The sequence below is a fragment of the Dermacentor albipictus genome, unplaced genomic scaffold (assembly GCF_038994185.2).
Source record: "Dermacentor albipictus isolate Rhodes 1998 colony unplaced genomic scaffold, USDA_Dalb.pri_finalv2 scaffold_16, whole genome shotgun sequence".
Classification (NCBI taxonomy): Eukaryota; Metazoa; Arthropoda; class Arachnida; order Ixodida; family Ixodidae; genus Dermacentor; species Dermacentor albipictus.
The window spans coordinates 12,971,404-12,995,376 of record NW_027225570.1 but is presented as its reverse complement, the minus strand read 5'-3'; the positions used below and the strand labels follow the sequence as shown (position 1 = coordinate 12,995,376).

The 23,973-nt window shown below is 48.8% G+C and overlaps 1 long non-coding RNA gene across 1 annotated transcript; it reads left to right on the top strand.

Annotated features, from left to right (window-relative positions):
- The first annotated feature begins 1,007 nt into the window (after positions 1 to 1,007).
- On the top strand, positions 1,008 to 2,480 carry LOC135921753 (uncharacterized). The gene is made up of 2 exons (XR_010570606.2): positions 1,008 to 1,168; positions 2,344 to 2,480. It is a non-coding gene; the product is annotated as an uncharacterized lncRNA (long non-coding RNA).
- The last annotated feature ends 21,493 nt before the right edge of the window (positions 2,481 to 23,973 follow it).

Here is a 23,973-nt window from a genome sequence, read left to right as displayed (position 1 = left end):
ACTTAAGGAATGGAAGACACCGGCCAAAGAACAGCCAACCTTTCTTTCTCTCATTTAATACCCATTTTAATTTCCTTTTTACATATTCCTTTAGGCCCTGAGGCAATAAACAACATTATTAAAAAGCAATCGCACGAACCCGAAACATATTTTAATCCTAATTCGTTTGGTCTGTGTCTCCTACAGTCGTCATGCGCTATCTTGACCACACGGGACTCATTCTGACCCTTCAATTCCTGAAACAGAAAGGATTCGCGAATAACGCTTTAGATACGCCGATATGTTACGCAGCAAATGTATTGCAGAGGCAACCACTCGATTTCAATGGTTTAGTTTGTGGGGTATCACGTGCCAAAGTGACTCAGGCTAAGAGAGATGCCGTAGTGGAGGCATGAAGGACTCTGGAAATTTCGACCACGTGGGGTTCTTTGAAGTGCACTAACATCGCACAGCAAACGGGCGCCTTGTTTTTCGCCTCCATCGAAAAGCGGCCGGGATGCCGTCCCTCATCCTTGGGCACAACAATGCACTGCCACTGCACCACGACGGCTTAAAATTGCATTCTGTCAGCCGTAGTCACGTTCGACTAGCGTTTAATGAGCTAAACCATTGCTTGCAACAACATCACTGAAAGGCCGACGCGTTGCGTGCACGGAAGGCCTGCGTCCTTGCGTATGCTCAAAGCCAGCGGCGCGTACCATGCATCGCATTACCATAGAGAAAGGGATTGAACAAGAGCGGACACTCGGCGAAAATTGGAAACAGGAAACACGTCACGCTATACTTTTAACATCGACGAATTGGGGCCGCGAGCATCGAGAAAAAGAATAATGTGAAATGAGATTAACAGAAATTGTTTTATTTTTTTATTCTTTCGCGGAAAAATTAAAAAAATATCTGCGTATAAATTAAATTAAACTTTGCGGCTTACTTCCGTTGCCTAGCGACAGGCGAACCGGCGAATGACGAGCCAGATGTTTGCGTCATTCGTCAGACACGCCGCCGAAGCGTGAGAGACAGGCCGCGCATCTGAGCGTTGGACTGTTCGGACGCCCGTCTGCCTGTTTTTCTATTTTGGTATTTAGCCTGGTTTGGTGGCCTCCCGGCGAATTATTGCGTTCATTCGGAACATCGACAAGGCAGCACTGCACTATTGGACTACGGCAAGGTGAGAAACTTTGTTCGACAGTCTGCGACGCACTTCAAGCAATTAGGCTTACTGCCCGGCAACTAGGCTAGACTTGTGACGCAGTTAACGAAAAACAGCGTGGCCGTCGTGGAGCAGTTAATTTGAATTAAAGAATCGCACTGGGAGATGTTTGCGACGCTTCCTGTAAGCCCCAATATTGTTTTAACTAATTTCGGTAGTTTTTGGGCACGCTAGTCGCACAGGGTGCTGTGACGCAGTTTCGCGTGTACTGAATTTTACTGCGACAAGTTTTGGCGCTTTCTCTGACTGCCAACATTATTGAAACTAATTTCATTACCTTTTCGGCTACCTTTCGAGCACAGTGGGAGCGCCTGGCGCTGTGACTCGGTTAGCGAAAATCAGCTCGGCCGTGGTGCGCGGTTTCGCGCTTTAATGCACTGACAAGTTCATGGCGCTTTTCTTTCTCTGCCGCTCAACATTGTTGAAAATTATTTTCGATACTTTTATGTTATGAGGCCAGCTCGCCGCGCCTGTTGTGACGCAGCGAAAAGCAGCTCGGCCGCGGTGACAGTTGGTTTTGCGCGTACTGAATCTTACTCCGACAAATTTGTCGGAATTTTTATCTCCCCGCAACAATTTAAGCCTTCTTTCGGTACCCACGCTTGTCGAAAACGTGACGAGCAATCGTCAAGAGTGATAAGACGGGAGTGCGTTGCTTGCGCCTGCAGAACGCAGAAGCGATAAGCCAAGGAGCTCAAACGCCAGGAACTAGTAACTCGAAAATTCTGTCTTCTGAACGGCACCCACGCATTTTGTCTTGAGTGCGAGTGGAAGGAATTCTGCGAGCGTCCAGCATGCTCTGGTTGAGAGCCTGTGTTGTGGCCACCTCTGTGTATTCGTAGCGTACTATCGCGTCGGTTGCAGCCAAGTTCGCGAAACGCGCCGTTGCCCGCGCATTCGTGCTATTAAAGTGCAGGAAATAGGTATTGGGAAGAGGGGAATGTTTGGAATTAGAATGTGTTTGTGGTATGTACGGTATTGCTTGGGATGATTCGGGTATTTTCTATGCCGTGTGTGTAAATACGAACTGCTTTTGTTTGTAATGCCACCCACTCACCACTTTCGCACGCTTCGCCTCTACAGGCATTATTCTTAGATGTTAATACCAAAATAACGCTTGTAATTTTTTTCAGCTCACGTCGTCTGGTGGAGCTTCCTGCTGAAACTACTGCTGCTTACCTGGTGCCACAACGCTGGATGAATGCACAAAAGGCCCGCGACGAGCATTTACAAAGAAAAAAATAAACGTTAATTTTTCCACATTTCACAAGGTGTCTTGCGTCTTTATGAAATTGCACCTGGCACATATTCAATGGAGGTTTGTGAAGATCGTTCGCAATCAATTTTACTTTATAAAATAATTTTCACATAAATATTTAATAAATAAAAAAATAAATATGTAAATAAATATTTGCTGCAAAAGCAAAAAAAAAAAAATGGAGCCGGCGTGACGCGAACCAGCTAGAATTCAAAACGCGCGCGCACAAAACCGAAACCGCAAGTGTGATTCAGGTTTTAACATCCACGGCTTGGTGCGCTGCAGTCAATTCGGCCGCTGGGCTCTATGGGAGCGTCACCTCTCCCTACTAGCCATCATCGGGTTACGTCAACGGCGCCAGTGAGGTAACAAAATGCCCACCCTTGGTACGTTACGAAAACTCCATAAGCGCCCTGGCAACCCTTCAGAAGTTTCTCTTTAGTTACCAAAGGCCACTGGGCTTATGCAAACGGTGATCAAACAATATTGACGCAAAACATCTGCGGCACGCGCCTTTTTATATAGATCTTCCCGTTAAAATGTTTGGAGAGCTGGCATTGTTCGTGGCGCAGATGCGAGTTGACATGCCCTTACCTCTGCCAGGAATGATGACTTCAACGCCGGCTGCGTCTAGGAAGCGGACCGGCCTCCAGAGCGACATCGACGGCGATGACACCAGCGTCTACTCGCCCAGCAGTGAGGACTTCTCCGATGACGCCTTCGAGCTTGTGCGTAGCCGCAAGGCGAAACGAAGACCCACCACCTGGGCATCCATGTATTGGAGCACGCCAGCGGTAGGTCAACTCAGAATACCGCAGTCACTACAATCCTATTTGTAGCAGAACTCGCTACCAACAACCTGAGGTGACTAAACACCTACACACGTCAAACAAACAGTCTGTATCGGCGCAACTTGAAAAAGAAATATGGGGGTTTACGCGCCAAAACCACTTTCTGATTATGAGGCACGCCGTAGGGGGAGACTCGGGAAATTTCGACCACCTGGGTTTCTTTAACGTGCACCTAAATCTAAGTACACGGGTGTTTTCGCATTTTGCCCCCATCGGAATACGGCCGCCTAGGCCTGCGTCGGCGCAACCTAAAGCAGTGGCGCCAAATCAGGTAACATACGTTAGAGTCAACACGCGAAAAAATGTGTTGGCTATCGACGTTACACATGAGAGTGCATGAAAAATTTGACTAAAGTGACAGAACTAGGTGGTGTTAAGCTGCGCTCGCAAATCCCCCGAACACCGGTTCCACTACTGGTGTCATCTACAATGTCGACGTCTCCATCCCCAGCGCTGACTTGCCGATTCTAGTGAAGCCTGCCGTTGATGGCGTCGGCATAACGCATGTGTATCGCCTCGGCACATTCCGCTGTGTGAAAATTATTTTCAAGGGCGAGACTCTCCCTTCGCACGTCATGGCGGGACACTTTAGACACCCTGTGCGACCATTCATCGCAAGGCCACTGCACTGCCGCAATTGTATGAGGCTGGGACGGTTGAGCACCGTGTGCGAAAACATAAGAGTTTGCTCACGCTGCAGCGAGCCCCACGCTGCAGACTCTTGTGCAGACACGGTTCTCAAATGGATCAATTGCCTTGGGCCCCATGATGCTTCCTCGAAAGACTGCCCCAAAATGAAGAAGGAAAAGGCAATCTTGAAGCAGATAGCGAGAGACCATTTGTCTCGTCGGGAAGCTGTTGCGGCCGCTGGAAAGCGACGCTCCCGAGGCCATCGGACTTCAAAGAACGCTGATGCCTCTGTGAAGAGTAGGACCCATCCTACAACACCTCTTCCTCTGCCCCCTGGGCATGGCGCAATTAAATCTAAATCTGACAAGGTCATGGCGGAGAATAGTACAACTTGCTCAGCACTATTAAAGCAACAGCCGAAGACAGAACAACAGAGGAAGTCACAACCGAAGCCGCAGCCGATGCCGCAGTCGATGCCGCAGCCGATGCCACGCCCGGAGCCGGAGCCACGTCAAGTGATACAGCTGCGCAAGGCTGTAGAGTGCAAAGCGCGGGTTCCTGACAAACTGCCCGAAAAAGACTGTCAAGTATTTATGATGCTCCGGTGTCTGATGAATACTTTCCGAATGCTCTTGAAAAGCCTGCCCCCTCCGTCAGCGCGAAGTGCAATGCAAGTGCTGGATACTCTCAGTGCAGTAGATGTAACTATTGACTAAGCATCATGGCTCACCCACATCATTCTATTCGCACTGAAGTCGAAAAGGCTGGGGTTTAGCTGACCGATATAGTGCCATGAAATGCAAGGTACAGCTGACGCCCACGGGCTCCTTGGTCTTCACTGGTGACTTCAACGTGTATCACCAGCTATGTGGAAGCAGCAACATTAGCTTCAGACAAGAGAATGACGGCAGCCTAACATATCGGCGCAGCACTTGCTTGGACTTGACTGATTTCCAGGCGCTTTGCTGCGCGCAAAAACAGTGTTCCCTCTATCCCGCTTTCCTCTAATCTGTCCCCCTTTCCCTTCTCCCAGTGTAGGGTAGCAAACCGGACGCTCGTCTGGTTGTCCTCCCTGCCTTTCCTCTCTTTGCTATCTCTCTTCTTTTCTGCTATTGAAAAATGTTAGTCTTCTCGTTTTTGTCTAAGGATCATATTTGCCTGTCCATTATGTAGTTTGCTAGCGCACAAAGGCATGACATCGTAATGATTTTACCGCTAAACACAGAGTAAAACTGCGCGGAAAAGAGTGGCAACCGCAAAGGCCAAGTTGCTACCTCGCAATTATTGTCAGGCTAGCAATATTCAATATATACAGCGAAAAGTTGCATTTACACATGATTTAACTGTAATGAAGGGTGGCTCTGTACCTCGTTGATTACGCATCTCGCTTGAATCGCATCTGCTCGTCATCGACAGCGCCGCTCCGCGAAGTAGTAACTTGGCGGCGTTCTTGCAGTTGCAGATTTCAATGCATGGGCGCAATGGCGAGTGTTTCCTCTAGAGTTAGTTATATTAACTGTATACGTGTAACTTGCAGATTTTTTTACTGTGATACCAGCTGTGGTAGCTTAGTGCCTAAGGCGTCTCACTGCTAAGCGTAAGGTCGTCCATTAAATCGCGGCCACGGCGGCTGAATTTCGATGTGAGCGAAATGAAAAAAAAAAAGTCACGAACAATACAGAGGAATACAGAAAAGAAAGAAGAGAACGCTCGGGTACTTGGATTCAGGTCCACGTTAAACAACCGCAAATTGGTAAAATCGCCCCGAGTCCATCATTATAGCGTGCTTCATAATCAAAGCGGTCTTTCGGCGAGTAAAACCCAACATTATAATTTCTAGCGTGATGAGCCAATTAAGTTTCAAGAGCGCTAGTGCCAGCCATTATAAAGATTGCTTGAGGAAGTGCTCCTATCCCACCCTGTGAATGCTCCCTTCCGCTTCAGCTACCATGGGCGTAGAAAATTGTGCTTCTGAGGGTTCAGGCCGGGGTGGACCTTACACCGGCTGTGGTCTCAAACTGGAACTCGTGGTGTCTACCACTGGGTGCTACGTGTCCTTAATTCTCAGTCCAAGTGGTGGGTAGGCACATGCGTGCCACCGAATATGGACAAGTGCAGGCTTCAAGCCGGCCTCCGCTACAGTGTCGCAAGCAGCTATGCCAGTGGGATACGTGATAAAAGATTCCACAAAACACCACTTCATTTCATACACAACACATGCCTCACAGCACATATATAAAACAAATATACACATAAAGAATTATGCCAATCGTAAAAAAAAAAATATGTTTGTGAACTCGTTATACGGCGTTTATCATCCATGTTTACCAGTGCCTTGGAAACTTCGAAGTCATTCCGAGTTCGCATGACGTGAAAATGAGGCTCATCTTTTATTGCAGGGCGCAAATTTTTCGTTTGTAGCTGTGTTTACATATGCAAAGAAATCTGGTTCCACGCACTCTCCCTCTTTTGAATTTTTATTCACAATGTTTACCATTACACAAATTCACTGTTGAACTAAATAAGGACCTGATTATATTTGTTGAAAAGAAGGGCCCTGTTGTCGGTAATGCGTAGACGAAATAAAAAAAGTCAGATTTAACCGCAGCCTTTGTAGCAAATTACATATCCGAGGAAAAAGACGACGAGAGGAAAAAGACGACGAAGTGTCTTTTGATACAGCGCTGTTCTTTCTAGCTCCGGTTTATTTGTGTGAAAACCTCAGTTCATCCGCTGGTCCTCGCTCCCTGCTCGGTCGTAATGGAAGTGGACGACCCCGTACGTCTGCCGGCGACGGCGGCGTCAGCGGCGGCCGCCTCCAGGAAGCGGCTCGGTCAGCAGAGCGATACCGACAGCGAGGACACCCATGTCTACTTTCACAGCAGTGAGGACATTTCCGATGACGACTTCCAGCTTGTGCAGAGCCGCAGAGCGAAGAGAAGGAACACCAGGACGTCCTCATCGTCAAGCACGCAAACAGTGAGACAGACACAGAGGCCGGACGCCAATACCATCATATTTGTGCCCCTGCTTCCCAACGTCAACATGAAGCTACTTAACAGGCAATCTGTGTCGATGTCACTGGAAGCCCTGGTGCCAAATGAAATATCGGACATTCGAGTGAACACCCGAAAAAATCTTCTGGCGGTTGATGTCCAGCATGCGGCTGCTTTGACCACTCTACGCAGCGTAACGGACCTCGATGGCATTCAGGTGCGCTCTTACATCCCTCTGGGATCTGACGTAGTCACCGGCGTTATCTACGACGTAGACGTCGCCATCCTTAATAACGACTTGCCGATTCTTATCAAGCCAGCCAATGATGAGGTCATCGTTGATGTTAAGCGGCTAGGCAGTTCACGCTGCGTGAAAATAGCATTCAAGGGTAAATATATACCCTCGCATGTAAAGGTGGGACACTTCAGACATGCAGTGCGGCCTTTCATTGCGAAACCTCTTCAGTGCCGCAAATGCATGAAACTGGGACACGTGAGCAGCGTCTGCGAAAATCAGGCAGCATGCCCCCGCTGCGGAGAGCCCCACGCTGCAGATAAATGTGGCGCGACTGTAGTGAAGTGTTCAAACTGCGGAGGATCACATGAAGCTTCATCGAAGACATGCCCACATATTAAGAAGGAAATGGCGATCTTGAAAGAGATGGCGAGAGATCATTCATCTCATCGCGAAGCCGCTGAAAAAATCAGGAAGCGACGTTCACGTCGCCGGCGCTCCTCAAGGACGGCTCCTCAAGGAAGGCGCATGCCACTTCCTACAACACCACCTCCTCCTCCACCGCCCAGGCCAGACAATGTGGAAAGGACCGCGAAGAGCCAGTCCACTGAGAAGACCACATCTGCCGAATCTTGGCCGGCTCTACCGAAACGACAACATTCACCTACAGAAACACAGCAAACTTTCGCTGGACAACTCCCGACGTCTACTGCCGGCGATTTGTGCGACCAAGACAGGCAAGTGGCTGATATGCTGCAATCGCTAATTAATACAATGCGCATTATACTGAACAAGCTGCAAACACCAGCAGCTCGAAGCGCTCTGCAAATACTGGATGCACTAAATCCAGTGCTTGCTAGCATCGTTTAAGCATCATGGCTCGACCAACAGTCCCCTTCCGCACTGAACTTAAAAGTGCGTCGATCTTTCAATGGAATGCCAGGGGTCTAAGGACCCGTATATCAGACTTTCGCCAATTCATTTTTACACATCGCTTCCCCATACTGGTTATTTGCGAACCAAATACATCAACTCCACTCAGACTGTCCGGTTATGAATCTTTCGTCTCGTCCACATGCGGTGCGAGCACGAAGGTGATCATCTACATCCGCACGGACTTAACATATGTCGCTAACGCGATAGAGCCTCATGACGACAACCAATATGTCTGCCTAAATGTCTAAAAGAAAAATGTGTCATTTACACTAATTGGAGCCTACATATCCCCAGCGGGTCACTTTGACGGCGAACGACTGAAGAAAATATTACTAATGAACAATGGCCCCTGGATTATCACAGTTGACTTCAACGCGCATCACCAGCTATGGGGAAGCACTAAAATTGACTCCAAAGGCAGGCGCCTTGCCTCCTTTGCTGCTGACCATGATTTGTGCTGTGTGAATGACGGCAGCCCTACATTTCTGCGAGGCACGACCTACAGTAGCTGCTTGGACTTGACTTTGGTGTCACGACGCGTTGCCTCGAGCGTCCAATGGTTTACGGACATAGAAACACATGGAAGCGACCATATTCCAACATACATAAAGATTAGAGGAGTTGAGCAACGCTCCTCTACCGTCTTGCGTGCAGTTGATTGGTCAAAATTTAAGAAGGATATGGATGACACATGTCGGGAAGGCCTCTCACACAGCATCGAAGAAGCAATCGCAGAGGCATTGAAAACATCCACCTGCTCGCTTACAAGGTCAACAAGGCGAACAGACTTGGACATGGAACTTGAGAGGCTGCGTGCGGCACGCCGACAGGCGGAGAGGAGGTATCGGCGCACGAAGTCCGTCTTGGATCTGAGGGCTTCACGGCGCATACAAAAGAATGTCCAGCGTCGCATGGATAAATTGGAAGATAAGCGATGGAAAACATTCTGTCAGTCGCTTGATCCCCGAAAATCGCTCTCGCACATATGGAGAACGGTTAGGGGTCTTCGCTCATCTCCGCATCAAAGGAAGCCCTTCGCTGCTCTGGCCCTCTACCAACTCCGCTCGGAACTTCAAGTGGCTGAAGAGTTCTGTGCACGGGTTGCTGGGTCCGTGGCCATCATTACTGACGCAGCATTGAATGACAGCCCTGAGGCACGTGTACCAGAAATAAACGTGCTATTTTCACTCGAAGAGCTCGATGCTGCGTTGGCGACCTGCAGGCGTTCTTCGTCACCAGGACCTGATGGCATCACGTATGCTGCCCTATGCCACCTTGGACATGACGCACGTGATGAGCTGCTCAACTACTACAATGAGTCTTGGCAGAATGGCGCCGTTCCTAAAGAATGGAAATCGAGCCGCTTGATCCCCATTCTGAAACCTGGAAAGTGTCCGCTTGAGATCTCATCATATCGTCCGATTGCGCTTTCGAGCTGCGTCGGCAAAGTGATGGAAAGAATGATTCTTGCTCGATTGGAATGGTACCTAGAACGATTCAACATCTATCCGGACGCCATGACAGGCTTTCGTCGAGGTCGCACGTCCATCGACAACGTCATTGACATCATAACATGGGTCCAAAATCAAAAAAGCCTCAAGCGCCTATCTGCGGCACTTTTTCTGGATATAAAAGGAGCATACGACAACGTCGCCCATGAGGCCATACTCAACTCACTAGAGGCTGTTGGAGTTGGTGGCCGGATGTATAAATGGATTCGGGACTATTTGACTGAGAGGCGTTTTTTCTTACAGACCGAAGACGGCCCAACTTCAGACCATTACATCTGCCGTGGTGTGCCGCAGGGTGGAGTGTTGAGCCCTATCTTGTTCAACCTCATCCTGGTAGGACTAGCGGATTACCTACCGCAGACAGTACATGTCTCAATATACGCCGACGACATTTGCATCTGGGCCTCTGCGGTGACTCGCCCTCAGCTAAGAGCCAGGCTTCAGCGGGCGGCAACCATGACGGCTCCTTACCTCCGAGAACAAGGCCTCAGTGTGTCTACTGAAAAGTGCGCATTACTTGGTTTTGCGCGGAAACAAATGTCATCGTATCCTGTTACCATCGATGGTCAAGCTGTATCCTATGTTAAGACGCATCGCTTTCTGGGCGTCATCATTGACCGCAACCTCTCGTGGAGCCCTCACTGCGTCTATCTGAAGAAGAAGCTAGTCGCCATTGCTCAGGTCTTCAAATTTCTATGCGGGAAAAACTGGGGTACACCAGTCCATTCTATGTTGCAACTGTACAGGGTTTTGTTTCTCGGACTCCTACGTTACAGCCTACCAGTATTGTCAAGTGCATGCAAGACGAACTTTCGCGCCTTGGAGAGCATACAAGGTCAAGCCCTACGCACGTGTTTAGGGCTGCCTCGGTGCACTTCAACCGCAGCAACAATCGCCATCGCAGGAGACCATACAATCCAGACTCATGTAGCTGTCGACTCTCTCAGAGCGCACATTCGCCATCTGTCAAGGATCCCCGACCATCATTTGGCCTCCCTACCAGCAGATAGACCCCAAGCGACCTTTTCACGAGTGATTAGCGCTCATCAAGAGTACATACCGGCATCTTTTACACCGGCGGCGAAGCCTTCCTCTCCCCTGTGGTGCCTGCGACCACCTCAAGTGAATTTTGCTATTCCTGGACTTACAAAAAAGTCCAATCATCCATCGCCGGCTCTGAAGCAACTTACGCTCCTGTTAATGCACCAGACGTATGATGACCGCATACATATATATACTGATGGTTCGACCTCACCTACCAGCTCAACTGCCGCATTCGTCGTTCCAGCCAAGAACGTCACAGCTAAATTCAAATTGTCGCACACGACTACATCTACATCGGCAGAACTTGCAGCTCTCCATGCCGCTATGATGTACATCACCGAAGAGCCAACAGAGAAATGGGTCGTATTTTGTGACTCTAAGGCAGCCCTTCACAGCATCAAGTCCGCATTACGTCCCAGAACTTACGAGCAAATGACATCTGAAGTCAGGGAACTGCACCATCATGCTCTGGAAAGAGGACACCACATTATATTTCAGTGGATCCCTGCTCACTGTGGCATCGTCGGCTACAACCTAGCTGACAAGGCTGCCCGGTGTGCCCACGAGGATACCAAGACGCGTCCAACACCTTTGGCGAGGTCGGACGCTGCCAGAGAACTTCGCCAACTTGCGCGCAAGAAGTCCCAAGATCTCTGGATTTCAAGTGGCTTAAATTGCAGATTACGTAAACTGGACCCCACGCTACGGCTACGACTACCATCTAGCCTTTGCCGCGGCGAAGCAACCTTGTTGTGTCGCTTGTGGTTGGGAGTGGCGTTCACGAACGCATACTCCTACCGTATGGGAATGGCCGAGAGCCCGATGTGCGACTCCTGTGGGTGTGAGGAGACCATCGAGCACCTATTGTGTACCTGCCCTCGCTACGATGTCCAACGCCTCTCTCTGCGGGCAACTTTACGCAGACTGGACTCGAGACCTTTCACCGAGTCAAAGATACTCGGACCGTGGCCACACCCGTCACTGGCTCGAAAAGCGATTCGTGCACTAGTGCAGTACTTGAAGTGCACGGGCTTAACATACCGTTTATAGTGTCTTTGTGTTTGGTGTCCCTCCCACACGTACTCAGTGTTTACTCTCTCCCTTTCTTCCGCTTTCTATTCCCTTTTCCCCACCCCCAGTGTAGGGTAGCAAACCGGATACTGTTCTGGTTGACCTCCCTGCCTTTCTTACCCTTGTTTTCTCTCTCTCTCTCTCTACATATTCGAGCACCGCGGGAGCTATTTAAGTGTGTTTCGCGAACGGGTGGCTGCAGAATTTAGGACGCTTACGAGGGACAATTATTACTGCCATGGAAATTTATTTGGTTTAAAGGGCGGGCCCTTCACCAGGTCCGACCACATTCATCTGACTACCATGCCATGCGCTTACGACCATGTCTGCTAGGTAGTACGTCCTCACGCGTCGCGCAAAGGGCCTAAATTTCAAATCAACTGCCGTTTACCGTTCCTCTAGCAAGCTCCCCCCGCCCACTCAGAGAGCCGACGTATATCGCGCAAGTGCGCCTGCGTACATGGCAGTGCTGTGACGTCGCTAATAGTGACACGTGACTGCAAAAATTACCCAAGGCGACATCATTTATTCGGTTATATGTTGCTTCAATACACCACTTGGAGCTAAGAGAAATAATGAAACACAAATGCTGAATAAGTGCGTGTTTTTCTTAAGCTTCGTGCCGTATGGCAAGACAGATGTACTTTCGTTTCGTCTGCTTGTTCTGACGTCACGCAGTCGCGCACGCAGAGAACGAAACTATGCCTTTTTCTAGCGTACTCCACTGCCACGATCATGCTCTTTCCTCTTCTCTCGCCTGCGTCATTGCTTCTGATTACGGCGCTGATTAGGTGTTCTCGTGTAGAGCGTGCGAAATCGCCCGCTGCGCGAAATGAGACAGACGCAACAGCTCGCGCGCGACACTGTCACCGGAAGTGCGCCGCTCAAGAAAAAGGTAACAGGGAAAAGAAAAAGACGGCTGCCTGTAGTGAATTGGTCACGCGATCCTCCGGCTCCGGTATGGGAGAACGCAGGGAAGGAAATTCTCTTGCGCAGGCTAGACGGGGCAAGTGAAGAGAGTGTCTATTGTGGAGGTGTTGCTCAATCGCCTCCTGCAATCTCGGGTTAGTGCCATTACAAACATTTCTATTTCTGCTATTATTGAACCAATCTGAGTAGTTTTTGCGGCAGAACGCTCCTTTGATGACACCTAACCACTTATAACGTATCACCAAAATGTACTATGTGGTCCGGTGAGGGTTCCCTTAAATATAGCGCATACCATATCCTTTGTGCAATCGAATATAAGTGCTTGCTTAAACGCCAGTTTTTGTAAAAAAAATTGAGAGTTTCACCCGAAGGGCGCAGTATTTCATTGCGATAGCAAAGTGTTAGACAACTGCACATAGTAAGTAATTTGATCGGCTACATAACTAACGGTAAACATTCTCTCAATAAATAAATTAGCAAGCGTGATGTCACGCCCGCCAATGAAAACGCCGTCATGATGAACGTCGGCATCAGGAGTCAAACGCTTGGAGCTGCCTTTCGCATCAACGCCTGTTCGGCACGTGGCATTACGCGTAATCAACACAAGGCACGCTGGAAGATAGCGCACAGGAAGCGGCAAGCCATCTCGGCTCGCTTAACTATGCGCACGCCACAGATTACCTGCAAGATACCGCATGCGGCCAAGGAATGCACTCAACCACGCAGAGAACCATGCGCAGCCGCGGCCCTCCGCCTTCATCCCCCTCGCAAGTTCGCATACCATCACCACTATACATACATACATACATACATACATACATACATACATACATACATACATACATACATACATACATACACATACATACATACATACATACATACATACATACATACATACATACATACATACATACATACATACATATTTCGTTTAACATAACTGAGACAGGAGTCAGATTGTATCGTCTTCAAAAAGCAACGAATGCGATGGTTCTATCAAACAAAACCGCTCTTTCCTTGGCGTCCGCAAGCTTATTACTTTCCACGCGCAGCGCACAATTATCCAGTGGAGTTCAATTTCGTTGTCGTTTGTTGGGCAGTGCCCATAACATGGAAGGGCATCTTCTTGCCAAATGGAAGGGCATCTTCTTGAAATGCATAAAATGATTTGAAGGCGGACTTGGCATCGATATGCACTTTGCGCAGTTCAGCTCGATCACTACGACAACAAGGCGTCATACAAGGAAACATCATTGGCTTTTTGTCACTGAAATTTGGAAAAAGTGACGTCGCGTGATACGAACGTTACGCCCCATGTATTCATATAACAAACGCCTAGCTTGGTTAGATCAGTTTGTTACGTTTCGCCTACGACGCGCGTTGTAGCCAGCGCGGATGCAACGGAGGCCGGGGCTTCTTTCAAAGCGGCGGACATTTTGGCCCGTTCGGAGCGGCCGCGACGCATCCCCGCCGAGCGCGTCCCGGCGTGTTCAGTGCCACGTGTCTTTGTGTGTGCGTGTGTGTGTGTGTGCCCACGCTTGTCAAAGCGCGGCAGTCGGGGAGAGGAGCTCCCTCAGTGTGAAGCGAGGAGTTCTGACCGGCGCCGGCCCGGCTAATGCGTCACCTCCTTGTCCCAACGTGTCTATCAGTCCGTCCGTCGCCGCTGTCACGTGGTGTCGTCCCGTGACCTTCCTTCTTGCCCGCGACGCCAAGAGTATAAGAGCAGCTGCCCCCGGACGCCAGGAGAGAGGCTCCGATTTCTTCTGTTGAGTAACGTGCTCTCCCGTCTCTCTACTTCGGTCGACCTGACCGCCCGCTCTTTGCGATGCTAGAATAAACAAGTTGTTCTGTTAGCAGTCGCCTCATGCTTTGCTGGGACCTTCGGATGCTTCCAGTGTGCCCCAGGCCGCCAGGCCAACGCTACCCTTGGGGCTTGCGACCCATTTGCAACAACGGGCGCCAACGGTCCGGTTGCAACAACGGGTGTCAGCACTGAGGTTCCAATAACCGGTGCCATCGGTGCGGTTCAAATAGCTGGTTGCCAGCGGTGAGATCGCGACAACGGAGGCCAGCAGCGAAGCTATGCGGTTGACTGTATGCTGAGCAGCACAACGACCATCCGGGAGCAGTGCAACGAGCCCTGTGTGATGACTGGTTGCCTGCAGCGGAACGACTGCGCTGAATTCTTGGCTGCGAGGTTTGGTGAGTGCGGGACTTTCTTCTTCTGAGTTTTGCCAGGCTTTTGTTAGTGTCAGAAACAGAGCTGGTAATTGGGGTTGTCGTTGCTGCCGGGTTTGTTTGCGGCAAGACAATAGTAGGCAGTAGAGAAAGCAGCATTCAGAGCAGCCATGGATTTGAAGTCGTTGCGCAAACCGAAATTGTTCGAGCTTGCAAGAGAGTTGGGTCTGGATGTCTCAGACAAACTCAGAAAACCAGAACTGCTGAGGGCTATTCTTGAGTTAGAAGCTGAGGATGACGAGCTGTCGGAATGCCTTGAGACCATTGAGGAGAGGGCAAAAAGACAGGAGCGCGAACTTAAAGAACAGAAAGAGCGAGAGCAACAAGAGAAAAAAAGAAGAGCGTGACCGTCAACACGCTTTGGAAATGAAGCGTCTCGACGTAGAGATGGAACGCGCTCGTAATGGAAATCAGGCACACGGTACAGGAGAACGAGTATTGTTCAAAATGACTGACCTGATGCGGCCGTTTAAGCTTGGAGAGGACATTGGTTTGTTCCTGGTTAACTTTGAGCGAACGTGCGAGAAGCAGGGGTTCTCTCGGGAAACGTGGCCACAGCGCTTGCTCACTTTGTTACCCGGCGAGGCGGCCGACGTAGTCGCTCGCTTGAATAGAGAGGAGGCAGAGGATTTCGACAAAGTGAAATCGAGTCTGCTAAAAAAGTACAGGCTGTCCGCGGAGGCGTTCCGTCGGAAGTTTCGAGAAAATGAGAAAGGCAGAAGTGAGTCATATACGGAGTTTGCCTACAGGCTAATGTCAAACATGCAGGAGTGGCTCAAAGAAGAGAAGGCGTTTGGTGATCACGAGAAAGTTCTGCAGTGTTTCGGGCTGGAACAGTTTTATAGTCGGTTACCTGAGAACGTGCGGTACTGGGTCTTGGATAGACCAGACGTTAGTACGGTGGCTAGAGCCGCTGAGCTAGCCGAAGAGTTTGTGACGCGTCGGGCTCGCGGAGCTATGGACGGTCAAAAGGGTGAATTTGGCTCCAAGTTTGAGAGGCCGAAGTTCACGCCCATGAGAGCAAAGGGGGACACACGTAGTGCGGATGCGAGTGAAAGCAGTCCAACCGAACGTAAGGACACGGCGGCAACCGAAGCCGAACGCAGAAAGCGGTTCGAGACGAGGCAAGCGCGCGTTTGTTATACGTGTCAGAAGCCGGGTCACTTTTCGGCGTAGTGTCCAGAAACAAAAACAAAAGTCGTGTTTTTGTCATTATGCAGCACTGACGAGAACATGAAGCTTCTCGAGCCTTACATGCGAGACCTCCTCGTGAACGGGAAAGAGTGCCGAGTGCTTCGCGATTCCGCAGCTACAATGGATGTAGTTCACCCCTCTTACGTAGAACCCGATATGTTCACGGGCGAGTGCGCATGGATCAAGCAAGCCGTGGAAGCTCATAGTGTGTGTCTGCCCGTAGCGAATTTGCTTATTGAAGGACCTTTCGGAGCACTTGAGACGGAGGCGGCAGTGTCATCTATGCTGCCCCCCCCCCCCCCCCAGTACCCGTACCTATTTTCGAACAGGTCCGATCACCTCCTTCGCGAGAAGGGGCTTTTGTTTGGTGAGGCTAGCGTTCAGGCCTTAACCAGATCGAAGGTTCGGGAGCTCGCTGCAAAGGCGGTAGTTGCGGGGCCGACGTTGTCGAACAATGAAAAAGGGTCAGAGGCGCGGCAAGCTGATATTCAGAGCACGCCCGAACTGAATATAATTGAGCCTGTAGCGTTAAAGGCACCAGATACTGGAGAGGAAATGCCCGATGCGGGAAAGCTAAAAGAGCAATCTGCTGATTTGCTCATAGCGCCTACGTCAGACAGACTTAATAAGTTGCTAAAAGTCAGCCGGTCGGCTTTGATAGCCGAGCAAAAGAAGGATGGCAGCCTAGAAAACATACGCTGCATTGACAAGGAAGGTATCGCCAAGAAAAATGCTCGCTTTGTGGAAAGAGGTGGGGTCCTGTACCGGAAGTATCTAGACCGCAGGGGAGTGGAGTTCGATCAGCTGATCGTGCCTCAGTGCTATCGTCAGGATCTGTTGCGCTTGTCGCATGGGGTTTCGTGGTCCGGACACCTAGGAGTTAAGAAAACTAAGGACCGTCTCTTGCAAGAGTACTATTGGCCAGGGTGTTTTCGGGACGCACACCACTTTGTGAAGGCATGTGACACCTGTGAGCGGGTGGGCAAACCAGGGGACAAATCGAGGGCGCCGTTGAAGTTGGTACCTATCATTACGGAGCCTTTTAGACGGCTCGTTATTGATACAGTGGGACCTCTGCCGGTAACAGCCACGGGGTACAGACACATTTTGACTGTGATCTGCCCAGCGACAAAGTTCCCTGAAGCAGTGCCGCTTAAAGAACTCAGCTCAGTTGAGATAGTCAGTGCACTACTGTCCATATTTGCGCGAGTTGGTTTTCCTGCGGAAATCCAATCAGATCAGGGCACAGTGTTTACTAGCGCTTTGACGACAGCCTTTCTCGAAAGGTGCAGGGTAAAGCTGCTACACAGCTCAGTGCACCACCCCCAGTCGAATTCCGTTGAGAAGCTCCACTCCGTCATGAAGCGCGTGTTGAGAGCATTGTGGTTGACTGGGAGCTGTTTCTGCCTGGGGTGATGTTTGCATTGAGGAGCGCGCCGCATGCGGCTATGGGGTTTTCGCCAGCTGAGCTAGTGTACGGTCGCTCGCTGCGATCTCCGCTTCGCATGCTTCGAGACGGATCACTGCCCTCTCCAATGGCTGCAGTCTATCTCGTTCACAAATGGCCGCCTCCTGCGCTGGAGCCTCGCTTTGCAACAACATTCCTTTGAGGTGCGTTACAAAAAGGGGAGTCTCAACGGTAACGCCGATGGCTTAAGTCGAAGCCCCTAACGTGGGAATCATCCTCAAAATTGTTTGTTATTGATGTTTTTCTTCCTGAGGCAGGATTTTTAACATATTGCTTTTGTGTAGTGTTTCAAAGTGATGATGTGCTTTCTAGTGCAATTTTCCGATTTGTGGACGCGTTCTGAGTGCTGCTATAAACTACTGTAAGGAACTAGGCAGTGGTATAAAAGGGGAAAGAGCCTGGCATGGCTTAGTGAGGGTTGTGCCGTGCTTGCTGACTGAGCGGCTGAGTTTCGGCGTAGTTCTAACGCTTGCTGGGAACGAGAGAAAAATGAGAACTCTCCCGAAGTCACTTTGCAGTGTCCTGTGTGAACCTGAACGTGAGAACGAGGCCTTCTCGGTGCGCTGCGCTCAAGAAACGCCGAGGGACAACCGACTTCGGTTATGAGCATCATCGAGCGACATCCCTCCGGACAGCGGATGCAGTCCCCTGACCATCGGGATCTCCCTCCCCCGGCGGGGCGGTCTGTTACGTTTCGCCTACGACGCGCGTTGTAGCCAGCGCGGATGCAACGGACGCCGGGGCTTCGTTCAAAGCGGCGGACATTTTGGCCCGTTCGGAGCGGCCGCGACGCATCCCCGCCGAGCGCGTCCCGGCGTGTTCAGTGCCACGTGTCTTTGTGTGCGCGTGTGTGTGTGTGTGTGCCCACGCTTGTCAAAGCGCGGCAGCCGGGGAGAGGAGCTCCCTCAGTGTGAAGCGAGGAGGTCTGACCGGCGCCGGCCCGGCTAATGCGTCACCTCCTTGTCCCAACGTGTCTATCAGTCCGTCCGTCGCCGCTGTCACGTGGTGTCGTCCCGTGACCTTCCTTCTTGCCCGCGACGCCAAGAGTATAAGAGCAGCTGCCCCCGGACGCCAGGAGAGAGGCTCCGATTTCTTCTGTTGAGTAACGTGCTCTCCCGTCTCTCTACTTCGGTCGACCTGACCGCCCGCTCTTTGCGATGCTAGAATAAACAAGTTGTTCTGTTAGCAGTCGCCTCATGCTTTGCTGGGACCTTCGGATGCTTCCAGTGTGCCCCAGGCCGCCAGGCCAACGCTACCCTTGGGGCTTGCGACCCATTTGCAACAACGGGCGCCAACGGTCCGGTTGCAACAACGGGTGTCAGCACTGAGGTTCCAATAACCGGTGCCATCGGTGCGGATCAAATAAGTTTCAGGTTTTCTTTATACCAAACCGTGCAATGTCAGCAACGTACGAGTTTGGAGAAAATAGTTTAGTACAGCTGGCTGAAACGATTAATATACTGGTATAGCACTAAGTAAGTTCTGTAAGCATGGGCGCTGATTTTAAGTTTTCACGAATATGTCCACCTGCCAGTCCTTAATTAACGACAATCGGTTGAATGGTTGCATGACCAATGCAACCAATTTTCAGAAGATGTGATTATTATCACACCAGCAACAAGTCTTTAAGGGCTAAATATAGTCCGACGTAGCGTGAGCGCGCACACGTTACGTCACGTTGCGAGAACAACAGCGTCCATAGCGCGGCCATTGGTTTGATGCACTGGCGCGGCCAACGTAAACGGACGCGCCCAACGCGCTCTGACGTGCCCGGCGTCGAGCGACGCTCGCACGAGCGCGGATAACGTCGAACTATAAACGCGCCTATAGAGTTTCCCACCTGCACTTTGCACCTCATCGAAGAACAGTTTCAATTTTCATTTTAAGAAAATCACGAAATTTGTCTGCGCTAGTTTTCTCGCAACTATGCACTCTGATTTTCGATACATTGCATAGATTACAGTGACATTAAAAGGCTTTGGGCCTCTCGACAAACCTTAACTATATATTGGCAGCTGTAGAGAGCCACAAAGTGGTGGCTGTAAAAGTATTTAACTGTAAAAATATTTCGAAGCGGTTCATTACAAGAAATGAGAAAAAAAAGGAAACGTGGCGTTGCCGTGCTGTCAGAATGCCAGCTTCACCGCAGAAGTTGACACTTCGTTTCTTAGTCTAGCGCTGTGTCCGCATGTGTCAAAGCAAACACCCCGTGGCACCTTTCCCTTCTTCTAACATAACCTAGTCCATTGTGGGCCCCATTGTTACGCGCACCATTCTCCCTTGATTCACCTGATTCGCGCTTTGCCAGCTCACATATGCTGTAGTTAGAGACCCCGCCACGTTCACTTCATTACCCTCGGCTTCTGTATTTCCCCCTCTATTCATTAATATTTTTTTGCTGCACGACGTACGTAAAGTTGTGGTTTTTGCCGTTCTGCATTTGATGATTTACATAAGTCACGTGCCAAAATCACTGACGCTGCAGGCAGTGCGTCTACGCACCAGCATTTTTCTAGTGAGCTTGACTCTGGCAGAGAGCGGGATTCCTCACGAATGAGGGTGCCCGGCCCCTGTTTCAAATTGCAGCTGTTCTGGATGCGTGCAGCTGCTTCATATTTTGCATACAGAATAAACACTTCGTGATCTGGGCATCCCGCGTATGTGTTTGTTAGGCCCACCCTGGTGAGGCACCCTTCAGGACAGTTTTCCATACATTTAGGAATACTGGCCCTCGGAGAAATTGCATAAGTGTAGCAAAAGTGATTCACAAACCCCTGACAAGTTTTTGCTAGGACGCGCATAATTGAACTTTCTCGATTCAATGAACGTGTTCCGGCTTTTGTTGTTCACAGTGAAATAGTAGACGAACAAGTTGCATGAACGAAGAGTACGCATTGCATAGGCAAGCTCGTTCAGCACTGATATATGATGGTGCTACTTTGGGGCAAGCGTTAAAACGTTCTTCAAGCGTGGAACTTCTAGATTTGTATGTATTCCTCGGTAGTGCACTTCTTGCGAGAAACTCCTGGAAAATAGCGGATTCCGTTTTTGACAGTCGAAAGGTGTCTGTGATCAGTTGTATTTTTTTTCCAAGACTTGTATGTTAATTGTTCTGCCCTATGCCACATTACAACGGAATTTCTTCCCAATGAGTTATAGGAGCCCTATCAGTGGGCGAATTATTTATGCCTAATAACCAGTGGTGGGAACCACTTGGTCACGTTCCTAAACCTAAGTTTTCACCAAATTTACCTCCTTTCGCTTATCGAGCTACTCTTGCGATTGGCGGCAAACTTCACCTTTTCGCATTGATTGTATGTCCTAACTGTGATTATGTCCGTGTTCACTTTCAGGCATGTTTGAGTACTTATGTATACGTTACTTGCAGTTTTTCGGGGAAAAGTCGCACATCGCTCAATCTGCGCAGTTTTTTGTCAAACCACATTATCCATCCTACACTGGAGGCGCAAAACCTGCTTTGCCGAACGCGCTATAGCTATTTATTCAGAGCAATATAACTTCGCGTGCATTTCCTCGACAAGCAGTACTCTGAGGTGAAGCGCATATGGATATTGATTAGAGAACAACAACTGTATTTCTGAAGCAAATATGCCGTCCATGCCGGACAGAACGGGCACATATTACGGCACCGGGTCTTTTGTTCTCAAGGTATATGCGAGTATGGCCCACTGCCGTGCTCCTGCAGCACCTCGCGCGGGACTCTTCACAAGCGCAATTATGCAAATTTCTTTTTTTTTCCCCCAGATATTACCTAATCTTGAGTAATTACTACTTTTCCAGCATTTCTCGCCGTTGACTGGGAAAGTGTAGAACTTATGAATTTATTTATTGTACCCTAAAAGCCGTACAGTACATAAGAGAGGGCAGAGGCTATCATCGTAAATATGTGAAGAAATGCAGATACAAAATAACGCAAGAGAAAACAATGAGCAAAGAAAGAATCCTGTCACAAAAGAAAATATACGCGCAAGTTAAGTGGTGTCGTCAGACGTACAAAGGCAGAAAAATAATCAAAAGAATGCCTATACTGAACACATATTAGCAGAATAAGAACGGGTATTTATATTATGCTGGTGAATGACCTGCGGAAATGACCAGTGTCTGTGATGATTCACGAAGCAGGAAGGTGGTTCCATTCGTGGCATTCTTTAGGCACGAAGGAGACGGAATAAGTGACAGTGTTATTACGTTTGGTGCTTACTTTGAGTATGTCACCTTGACGCGGCTAAACGAAAGGAGCTGGTCTGATCTGATGGGCATTGAATGCGTCATTACCGTGATACATTTTGTGACAGAGACTCAGGCTCGACAAGTCTTGACCAGCAGCAAGGGAGGTTTAGACTGGGTTAGGTTGGTGCGATGGCAGTGTATTGACAGACATAATCAAGCAAGTTGAGCGATTCTGAAGCGCTTCAAGTTTATTGTTAAGTGCAAAGTGACCGGGGTCCCACAATGATGAAGCTTATTTTAGGTTAGGGCAAACTGGGAGTGTTAAGTTTGCGCACTGTAGAAGCAAGGGGGAAAAAATCGTTTCAGAAAACGAGTCATGCGATTGCCTTCAAGCATGATTTCGTCAAGATTAATTTTTAAGAAAGATTGTTAGGTATGTGATTTCCGAGGTATTTCTTGGCAGTTACCGACTTCAGCGGAATATCGTTAAGGGAATAAGTAGGTCAAGGGTATCTAGTGTGAGAAACTCTCTTCAATTTACTTTGGAATTTGCATCAGGTAACGATGTTATTAGGGTCGGTTGTAGATTAGTAGTATCAGTGCCAGAAAAAAAAATATTTCGGTAAGTTACGCAGTCGTCAGTAAAATACAAACAGAAGAAGAGATCTATTCAGGTAAATTATAATTATAAATTACAAATCACAAGTACCCTAGAGCTGATCCCTGATGAACACATGACCCTGCAGGCGCTACAAGTGAGTTGACGTCTTCAGCAGCGACATAATGAGTTCTGCTAGAAAAATTTCAATCCGGTACAGCATAATTTCTTCAATCTTCCGATGGCTTAATTCATTCGTTAGTAGTTCATTATTAACTTTATCGACAGGTATCGGAACATGCATTGATGAACAAAATGGTAGAGATGTGAATTTCCGAGGTATTATAGGCAGTTAGACTTCCGCGAAAAGTGCTTAGGGAATAAATAGAACACGGGGATCGATTGTCAGAAACACTCATTATTTACATTTGACGATGTTCAATTCCATTTTCAACAATTTACATCAGGTAAGAATGTTATTATGGTCAGTTGTAGATTAGTAGTAACAGTATCACAATTAATTTTTCGGTAAGTGGAGGAATCGCCAACGAAGAAGGCAAACAGACGAAAAGATTTATTCAGGTAAATTATTATTATAAATTACGAATAAGTAGGGTCCTGGAACTGATCCCAGATGTACAAGTGATAATATAGGCACCACAGTTGAGCTAACATGGTTAGCAGCGACATACTGAGTTCTTTTGGGAAGATTTCAATGCAGTGGAACCTTTTTCGTTCAATTTTAAACATGCTTTATTTATTCACTAGTAGTTCGTAATCTACTTTAACGCAAGTTTTCGAAAATTCCGAAAGTGTGCAGCCAAGTAAGAACCCAGAGTGGAGGAATGCATGCAAGTCATTAGTAAAAGTGACCGTTTGTGTCTCACCTGACAAGTATTTCCGAAGACGTTGTGGAACGCGGTGAAATAAATTATTTGATCATTAGAAATTACTCGATGACAGATTTTTGCGTACAGTGCCGGCTAATGTGTCGAATTCTTTCTACCAATAAGCGACAACAATGACAAAATGAAAATTCACCGTCACAGAACGGGGACTCATACTCAATTGAGCCTCATGCACTCAACTTAGGGGTTCATGAAATCGGTACGCCGCATCTCCATACGCCACTAGTTTCACTGGCCGCGACAAATTTTTCGGCTTTTACTATTTGCCGCCTTCCTGTAACGCAATTTCTAAGTTCGCCGAATACCGAATGTAGAACTTGCAAATAGCCTCCGAGTGCGAGTGCCCAGATAGAATATAGATAGATAGCTGCAAGCTGATGCGAGATCTCTTGCTGCTATGTGTTTCATAGTAATAAACCTCAGCTGCTAGTTACAGCTCGTCCTGTCCACTCATTCGTCTTACGTCCCGTCTGAAGTCGCAGTTCTTTTCCTCTTTAAAACAGATAGAATAGAACATTAGGGAGAGGATACAATATATTGCGGCCGCTTTTTCTTTCACCTTTATTCGTCGGGAGGGGATGCAAATTTTCAAAGAAATCACAGATTCTATGTTAATAAGTCCTCTCATGGAAGGAATGACAAAAGCTGTATTAAACCGGAATGGCGGTCAGTGTGGCAATAGCAGGCGCAATATTTAGTGT